Source organism: Patella vulgata, chromosome 3 (assembly GCF_932274485.2).
Source record: "Patella vulgata chromosome 3, xgPatVulg1.2, whole genome shotgun sequence".
NCBI lineage: Eukaryota > Metazoa > Mollusca > Gastropoda > Patellidae > Patella > Patella vulgata.
The window spans coordinates 89,196,664-89,205,536 of record NC_065881.2 but is presented as its reverse complement, the minus strand read 5'-3'; the positions used below and the strand labels follow the sequence as shown (position 1 = coordinate 89,205,536).

The following is an 8,873-nucleotide window of genomic DNA, read 5'->3' as shown; positions in this document are numbered from 1 at the left end:
TGAACCATATGTTAGTCCCAAAATGACCTACTTTGTGTGTGTCTGTGTCAAGTAGACGCTCTTTCTCCCTCTCTCGCTCTCTCTCTCTCTCTCTCTCTCTCTCGGCAATGAGTTAGAAACTATTTATTTCAATGAGTGAAATAACAGTTTAAGGGTTTCAACAAGTAAACAACTAACCAGATCCATTTGAAAAAATAAAAATTGTTTGAAAGGCAAAAGAATACAGTTTTTGCCAATAGGACATTGTGAAATTTGAATCCCTAATAAGGAGATGTAAATAAAATTTGAAAAATTTCAGTCCGAAGTATTTCAGAAAATATACGTCCAGATATCACAGCTGAACTTCGAAACCACGCCAGTTGACAGACCTTATGATACAGCGCGCACGTGCTAACCATTCGGCCATCCAACCCTCCTTATAATTTAAAATCTAAGTCTTCCAAATAGAGTAAGAAGCACCGTGATAAAGATCCCTACGCGCAAAGGAATTATTGAAATAAAATTAAACCATATGTTAGTTCCGAAATGACCTAGTTTGTGTCGAGTGGACATTAAACCAGATTTCTCTCTCTCGCTAAGAAACAACGTGGCAGTTTGAAATCTTGTATCAATCATTATTATAGCTGACGTCATTGTTTAACGTGAATTGTGTTTTAATCAGCTAGTTATCTCTGGAGGAAGATAATTCAGATAAAAAAAAACAGTTGATAATTTTATCATTCCCTGATCAGTACTGATACACTTAAACAATTTCAAGCAATAATTTTCAAAAAATAAGAAAAGATTCTTGGAATTTTTGCGCTGTGAAAAGAAAGCAACAACGTTTCCAAAATCAAAATGATGAAATTGTGAATTATATTGCTTAGACTCCTCTGGCTATAGAAAACTGTAAAACTCGGGTTTTAACAGTTAGACCCATTAAAAAAATCTTAACGTCCGGGTCTTACATGTACATTGTTCGATCCCTGCATTGGCCGAGAAAGTTCATCTAGATTTTCCAGCGTGATTCCCCCTTATCAGTGATGCAGGACGGAGGGCCTGACAAGGACAGCTGTCTAGTCTTTCGGATGGGGACGAAAACCGGAGGTCAGGTGTACAAATTGGCGTGCACGTAAAATATCCCTTGACAGTTGGAATTCGATATAAGAGTAGACCGTAGTGGCGCTGTTCGGGCAAAATTTTCCTTATAGCACACTGTATGGCGTATGCCCGTCTTCATTAGTCCAGTTCGGAGCAGAACAGTAGGACGTTAAAGGACAATATTGGTGCCATTCATTATCACATATGTGTTAGAGCTGGTTAAACACATTCCAAATATATTTTTAACACAGAGATCATTGCTACGACAGCTGAATAATACAGGTTTCCCATATCGGAAGTAACGAACGCCAAAGGAAAACATGAGTCGCCGCTCTCTATAACTGACTGAAGCGACGAGTGATAACAGATATACGGCCGAATTTCTACTCACTAATAATTCCTTTGAAGACCAACAGTTGTTGTATGGGACTGTAAGAGGATTCCTGACAATTCAATAAAGTAATTGAATGTCATTAGATAAGAGAACACGAGAAAAATAGAAATAGTCCGTACATTCCCGTGTTTATATTCCTTATATACCTTATAAAAACACGGTAATGCACGGACTTTTTCTGTTTTTCTTTCGTGTTCTCTTATCTAGTTGCAGTCAATTCTTTTTATGAATTGGCAGATATCCTTTCACAGTCTCACACAACAAGTGTTGGTCTTCAAAGGAATTATTAGTGAGCAGAAATTCAGCCGTATATCTGTTATCACTCGTCGCTTCAGTCAGTTATATTAAGCGGTGACTCGTGTTTTCTTTTGGCGTTCGTCACTTCCGATACGAGAAACCTGTATTACTCAGCTATCGTAGCAATGATCTCTGTGTTAAAAGTATATTTGGAATGTGTTTAACCAGCTCTAACACATATGTGATAATGACTGGCACCAATATTGTCCTTTAAACCCCATTTTATTTCATTTCATTTCATTACATGTACAGACTTATAATAACATCTTTAATCTTTAAGTCAACCTCACTTTCCAAACAAAATCGAAAATTTCACAGCGATGACACGAATATTTACTATGACAAATATAAAAAAAGTAATCCGAACAAAAACATACGATTTCACACAAGCTTTGCACTGTTCGCAGTGTGAAACCCTAAAGAGTCCAGACTTATAGAAGTCGTTCCGCAACCAATGATTTTTCATGATGAACACGTATGAGTTGACATTTAGGTGGCAACGCTTTAATATATATAGGGTAACGAAGGGTGGGGGATGCCTGAATGGTTAGCGGCGCGTGCGCGCTGTATCATAAGGTCTGTCATTGAGTCAGCTGGCGTGATTTTGGTTCCCCGGTTGTACGCCTGTCCAACTGCGTGTTGCTGTGTTGCAAAAATGGAAAATATGACATTCTTAGAACCAACCTTTTAGTTCTGGAATTTGTGTTTTGCTTGAAATTGTGTGTGTACGGTCATGTACTGTTCGGCCATAAACGGATATATGCAAGATTCTTCAAATTATGTAAATAGCTTTTTTGGTTACAAACAAGACTTTTTTTTATCTCTCTGAAACACTTTCTGGGTAGAAAACATGATTATATCACAGTTTAGATGCTATGTCTGTATAGCATTTGTAAGAGCACATAACCTGTTGGAAAAATGAATGAATATTTCATGTAAAGTCGAGGATCAACGATTTTGTCTAAAGGTTTCCGTAAAATTTTAAATATATATTTTTCAGAAATGACAATACAGGAAAAAATGTTTTGGTGAGAGAGAGAGAAATAAGGTTTAACGTCCACTCGACACAAACTAGGTCATTTCGGGACTAAAAAAATGTTTTGGTACACTATAAATTCATTTTTTAAAAAAAAATTAAAATTGGAAGTCATGTTACTGGTTCGCTTGTCTCTACACGGATTTGGCATTCTATTTACGCTTCGTCGTTTGGCAGAAAATCTGATCAAAGGCGCTGTTTGTTAGTGTTCCAAAGGGGTTATTTCTTATTGCATATTCGAAATCTATGGACACCTTGTTGAAAATCGTTGGTCTGCCCCCTTAATAGAGCTCCAACCAGTCCATTCATAGCCTAGAGTCGCAGTGTCTCGGTGAGTAACACGTTGACCCGCTAACCTGGATGTCCCGCGTTCGACCCCGGTGTTGGCCGAGAGAGTTCATCAGAATTTTATGGCGTGGGTCCCCCCTTGTCAGTGAAGCAGGACAGAGGGCCTGACAAGGGACAATGAAAATTTTGGTTCAGATGGGACAAAAAAGAAATCGAGATCCTGGGTACACATTGGCGTGCACGTAAAATATCCCTTGGCAGTTGGAATTTTATATAAGAGTATCCCGTAGCGTCGCTATCCAGACAAAATTTCCCTCAAAGCACACTATGGAAATTGCGCGTTTTCATTAGCCCTGTCGGTGCAGAACAGTAGGACGTTAAACACCATTTCATTTCAATACATTAATTTTTGCAACCTAATTCCTGTTACACACGGCAATATGTAGGCTATTTGCAACTGATATAAACCGGTCTGAGGTAAATACTGGTTGATACTGGTATAAAGTGGATTCTATTATGCTCGTGACTGCTAGTACGAGCTGTTGTATTATTAGATAAAGTGTTTTTTGCCTACTTGACTGAGATACTGAAAAGTCTCATTTTTTTATCTGCAGTAGGTTAAAGTAGGTAAGTCTCTAACTCAATATCATCCAAAATCTTCGACATTGAAAACACGATTTATTTGTCGGTTTAAATCAACATTGATGTTGTGATCTTACCAGAAAAAGATGGCCTTCTGATATCCAATATTTCAGACAAAATAAACATTTTACAATTGGTAAACGAATCGTGTACCATAATGCGTTTCAGCGCTATTTGTAATATGGGACTAGAAATACGAGGCTATGGTTATTCTACAATTCATGTCAAACGGTGACGCTATATTCTTATCTGGAGAGCAAGCCCAATAAATAATATCGGCGTAGACTGGAATAACCAGACGCTAGAAATTGAAATTCGATTGAGAATACTGGCGTATTTCGCCAAACCTAACTGATTAGAAATTACAGTAAAAACAGAAACGATTGAATGTAAATCAATTAAATACATTCATATTTCATTATTGTATGCGCTGCGACCCATCTGTGTCAATTTCTAGGTCCCAAATATTAGCGACTTAGCTCCTTTAAATACATATACAGATAAAACTTGACTAGCACTCTCTGTTCATTTTCAATATCGACATCTCACTTACCAAGCTAGTGCTAAATGGTAAGGCAAGCTCACTTTTTCGTCATAGGTCACAAGATGTAAACAGGACTAGCGCTAATCCCAACCCTAACCCTAACCCTGGACCAAGTCCCAATGCTTACCCTAACCCTAACCTACAATCTCGCCAACAATCACGTGGCCTAACATTATTTACATCTCAGCGACCTTGATAAAGAAATGAACTGGCCTTAACAAATAGATTTAGCCTCAATTACCAAGAGAATATTGAAGTACAGTTCTTTTATATTGTCAATTTAAGCTTACGTTCCTGAATTCAACATTGAATGTAATTCGTTTAGTTAAAGATGCATTATTCAAGAGCTAAATCTGCCTATTGCAGGTTTTTCTTTAGGCCTGAAATGTTATCTAAATTATCAGTTAGACTTTTATTAACTTGCCAATGCCATAATAAACCCTCGTTGTCATCTTGTGCTCCAGATTGTCAACGGATTTAAACACGATAGTCGGTTAATAAATTAATTACAAAATGGATAATCAAGACTTTGTTTATTATTGTAACAACAGTAGCAGCTCCAAACCGCTCTAACGTCGCTGAGAATGAAATAATTTGACAGATATTTTCAAGATACCCCATTTTCATTATCTAGTTTATAACTATTATAGCGAGTTTATAACTATTATAGTGAGTTTATAACTATTATAGAGAGTTTACAACTATTATAGCGAGTTTATAACTATTATAGCGAGTTTATAACTATTATAGCGAGTTTATAACTATTATAGCGAGTTTATGAGTTTATAACTATTATAGCGAGTTTATAACTATTATAGCGAGAGCTGTCAGCTCTTTATCTAATCTAACAACAATCTAGGAAACCTGTCCTCGGATTTATAATTTGTAATTTAAAATCCAATTCGAAACGTTCGCCTATCTTCCAGGTAACCAGGGAGTAAAGACCGATTTTATTTTGGTCTTCGTGGCGTTTGTTAAAATATTTACCATCAAAATGGAAAACCAGGGAGTAAAGACGGGGTTTTATTTTGGTCTTCGTGGCGTTTGTTAAAATATTTACCATCAAAATGGAAAATACGTGTACTACTAGATTTTACCAACAGTCCTGGTATTTCGGTTTAACCAGTGATGAATGGTTATGCCAAGTTCAGTTTCGATTTTACAATAGAAACGCCAAAATATCAGTAAATAACTGTTTGGTTTAGGTGTACGTTAAAGAGACATTATGGAAGATTAGATAAAGAGCTGACAGTTCTCACTATAATAGTTAAATAATAGATAACGTTACGTAACGGGAATATATTGAAAATTTCCGTCAAATTACTTCACTCTAAGCCGAGAAATAGACATTTTAATAACATTGTAGCCTCGATTATCATTGTTATCGTTGTTACAGTAATATTCAAAGTTTCAGTTGTTCATTTTTACGGTTAATCATTACGGCCGTTGAAAGGCAGGTCGAATTTAAATCTAATGAAAATCGGACCCTTCTCTTAAATAAGTGGAAAATTCCCACAGTATTTTAGCAGATTGTTCTGAGAACTTTGACTCTTTGTTGGTAAAAAGAATAAAAGCCAAAGAAGGAATTTCTACTGAAAAGGTTTATCGTATTCCCGAAACAATGGCCCGAGAAATAACTTTCTGGCCATTGCTGGATTGACTTCTGATACTTGAGCCTTTCGGGGAATGTGTCTATTCTTCCCGTTCAATAAAATCTATCCCAAGTACAGCAACATGACTGCCCTTCGTTTAATCTGGGTCTTCCCTCAAACTCTGGACAGTGATTTAAGGTATTAAAAATGGTGAAAGTCTTGTCCGTCTCTAAACAGCATTGTTTACGGCGTATCCGTTTTTCTGCAATATTCTGCTATGCACTGGTTAATTGGACATAAATTTCGTGAGTCATGACATAACGTTATGTAAACATAATTTTGTCCAATTCATATTGGAGCGCTGTTTAAAGCCTAATGAAATTGTTACGCAGTTACCTATTGGTTGTTAATCGAAGTATTGACCAGTCATAATTTGGAACAGAAATTTGCTTCCATTACAGCAGTGCTAAGTGGGATTAGGACTAATCAAACAAAACACTGCGAGGAGTATGAAGGTTTATTTACTGAGACTTGATACAAAGTGGTTGGTTGAAAATTAGTGGTCTGTACCCAATGACCTTCAACGCAGTTGTCTCCTCCCTTGACTTTCCTGGGAGTTGTCTTTTCCTGACAACATGGACGACTGCTGGACATAATATCGACTATTTGTTGATGATTTGTATATTAATGAATGATTGTAGATAATTTTTGAAGTCAGCAGTATCAGCTGTAAGTCAAAATATCAGTGTGTTGTAAATGTGCATTAAAAGAAACAAAATGATGTATGTGCATGATTATATTTTCATGACGCATGTCCATGTATTTTATTTGGACTATTTCAAATTCATTTTTGCTCTTGCGGATGCACGATATTAGATATTTGTACGATCTGAGAAATATCTTTCCGTGTTTATACCCACAATTCTAACCCTTCAGAATAGCTTTAGCGTGTGCGTGTCTGGTTAGTTCTATTTCATAAGGCCAACTTCAAGTTTGGTCAAAGGTCAGGAAATGTAAACAGGGCTAGCGCTAATCCCAGCCCTGGACAGAGCCCTAATGTTTATCCTAACATCTCACCAATATCCCTTTTTCATGTGTTTTCAGATTAACTCCTGTCACTCACAGTTTCCAGTACGGTACCAATAATCATGGCAACGATGCTGAAATCTGGTCAATTGTTAAAAGACGCAGCAAGAATCTTTACATCTTTGATGCCATCAATAACAGCAAAATCAGGTCAACATATCGGCGTGTATAACATTACCTGTCTACGAACATTTAGTGTAGCTTCAAATCCAGCCATTTACAGAAACAATGTGCCGCAAAATCAAACAAAATCAGCGCCCTTATTACAAAAAAATACAAATATTTTCAACCCATTTGTGCTTCATAGCCAAGTTCGACATTACAAATCTAAAAACATTTTACGTCTTCGGTGCTCGGGTTGTTATTTTGTGAAAAAAAATGAAAGACTTTTTGTGGAATGTAAATTAAAACCACGACACAAGCAGATGAAGAAGATGCCAAACTGGGCGTTATATAAAGAAGATTATTCGGAAGGAAATATAAAAAGGGCGCTGCATTGGAATTATTTTCACGAGAGAGATTATCAGATGGGAAATAATAAATTTGCGAAGTATAATTGGCTAGAAGGAAAATTAGGACATACATTATAGAGATGGATAGAGAGAATAGTAGTATAAATAGATATATTATAAATAGAAATATTAAATATGGTTTGATTTAAGATACAAATGTTATGTAAGAGGTCTTTTTTCTCGTGGGGAGGGGGAATGGTTAACGCATAATTGAGTCAAGTGACATGGTTTCGATTTTCCACTTGTTTGTGACAAGGAGTAGGCCCGTCTGTACAACCTCGTAGGTTCTCCGGGTCCCCCGCTTTCCCGCCACTGCTACTAACCCCAACCCGCAAGGGAATTATTGAAATAAAATTGAACCATATGTTAGTCCCGTCATGAACTATTTTGTGTCAAGTGAATGTTAAACCCGATTTCTCTCTCTCTCTTTTCTGGCTTCAGACGTTAATGTTATATTCACATGAGAAGCTCCGAATCAACTCTCAAGAACATCTGATGGCTGCGATATTACGTGGATTAGACCATCTGTACCATTTAATTAACTTTAAAAAAGAATATTAAGATTTTGTTTATTATTGTAGTAATGACAATCGAGACTGTTTATTATTGTAGCAATGACAATCGAAACTAGGCTATTTGAATGAAATTTTTAATATGTTTATTTGTCGTTATCTTTTTTAAACTATTACAGTATTTCAAGAACGACCATCTCTTTATCTATATCTAAAACATTTTGTTTTTTATTAAAGCAATAACAATTGAGACTATACACTATTTGAATGATGCGCTGTATCATAAAGTCTGTCATTGAGTCAACTGGCGTGGTTTCGAATCCCCAGTTGTACGTGACAAGGAGTAGGGTCACCTGTCCAACCTCGTGGGTTTTCTCCGGGTCCTCCGGTTTCCTCCCACTGCTAAAGACCCGTACGCGCAAGCGAATTATTGTTTTATGTTCTGTGGTCGTCTCTTGTTGTCATCTTTACCCATCTACAATTTCTTGTGAACACCCGACAGGTTTATTTCAAAGTTGTGAAGGCTGTGAGTAATGGTGACATTTAATATCTTGGGTGTTTTCAAGATACCGATTATGGTTAATCGATTTGTAAATTCCATTTAATCACGTTTACGGCAAAAATTATCCTAATCCGTTTCACATAAGTGTTGTATTTAACAGATCAATTATGCAAATTTTCCAACTTGCTCGCCTGTGCTGGATTGACGTTTCGAACCGATTCGAATACCATCTGGAGACCTACATGTATATCATGTACAAAACAAGATAGGTAATCGAAACATTATGTTTTAACTGGAAGGGGATCATTAACATGCTGTCAATGGTACAGGATGCGGGAATCCCGTCTGGACATTTCTGCTGAACTTTCTCGACTTTCCCCTGGATATC

The 8,873-nt window shown here is 36.7% G+C and overlaps 1 long non-coding RNA gene across 1 annotated transcript; it reads left to right on the top strand.

The window, feature by feature from the left end:
• The first annotated feature begins 6,472 nt into the window (after positions 1-6,472).
• Positions 6,473-8,416, top strand: LOC126816617 (uncharacterized). The gene is made up of 2 exons (XR_007678469.2): positions 6,473-6,602; positions 6,978-8,416. It is a non-coding gene; the product is annotated as an uncharacterized LOC126816617 (long non-coding RNA).
• Positions 8,417-8,873: the final 457 nt, after the last annotated feature.